The following is a 1,171-nucleotide window of genomic DNA, read 5'->3' as shown; positions in this document are numbered from 1 at the left end:
CAGTTTACAGTTTGCCGGCCCACTGTAAACTGGATGGCTAAACTCCCTCGGCGTGTTATCTCTCTATTTCGGGCCGATTTCTACTATAATTCCAGCCGTGCCCTCAAGCCTGGTAGAGGCTAACGTCACCCCGCGCCGCGAGCCTACCTGCTGGTCAGGTGATCAAAACAAAACAAAAACCGACAGTAACCAAAAACCTCAAAAAAACACCCCTTTCCTTCCCCTCACGACATTACAGATAGCGCGGGTATAGAGTAGAGTAGAGTAGAGTCGCGCAGTCGACTAGTCCTAATACATTTAGATACTAGGCTATTTACACTAGTATATATAGTGCCTCCGCCCCTTTCCCACCAGCTTCGCCGTGGAAGCGCTGCCCTGAGGCACACGGTGACCTGGCCATCGCCTATGACGTTATGGGTTTTGCAATAGGATTATTGATCTACAACAGTTTCTATTTACGATATTGAAGATTGGGGCTTACAGAGACACGGCAATTCATAATAACTTACCAACCGTAACGTTACTGTAGTTTCACCTGTTTGACACAACAACAATGCCTACTCTTACTTACCTCTTTCAAGCCGTGTACGTCTGTCCTTGCGATTTCTTCAGCAATCGTGACGTGAACACCACGCTCTTCGTTTGGGTTCTTCTCGCTGTACACTGTAACGCTATATAATAACTACAAGTGTTTAGTGTACAGCGTACAGTGTTCTATGTCACTACATGTCACTGCACTGCTTGCTTCTCGCTGGAAAGCTCTCGCTTGTGTCAATCATAACAGCTACACGCGGTTCTTTCCCGCCAGTCATATGACTATACACAACAAAGAAACGCATGATTTCATAACATGGCTGCGTCTTTTTTTACAATCCCTGGTTGGCCAGTGTCTATTCGATGATACCTGATTGGTCACGTCTACGACTGAGACGGCTGAAGTCATGCAGCAGACTGAACACGTGAAAGGTGCATGTCCAAAGAATGAACGCTGGTTGGAAATGAGAGAGGGGAATCCCCACTTTCTGCAGGTTAAATAATCGTCGTCAGAGGTCGCTTCAACATACCTGGCTAGCTGCAAACATGGCTGCCACACGAGTTTTAGGCAACTTGAGCACTGAAACCGCCGCTTTCTTCCTCTGTGACATGCAGGAACGATTCCGACCAGCTATCA

This window comes from Branchiostoma belcheri, unplaced genomic scaffold (genome assembly GCF_001625305.1).
Source record: "Branchiostoma belcheri isolate BF01 breed outbred unplaced genomic scaffold, Haploidv18h27 scaffold66, whole genome shotgun sequence".
Classification (NCBI taxonomy): domain Eukaryota; kingdom Metazoa; phylum Chordata; class Leptocardii; order Amphioxiformes; family Branchiostomatidae; genus Branchiostoma; species Branchiostoma belcheri.
Note: the sequence above shows the minus strand (reverse complement) of the source record.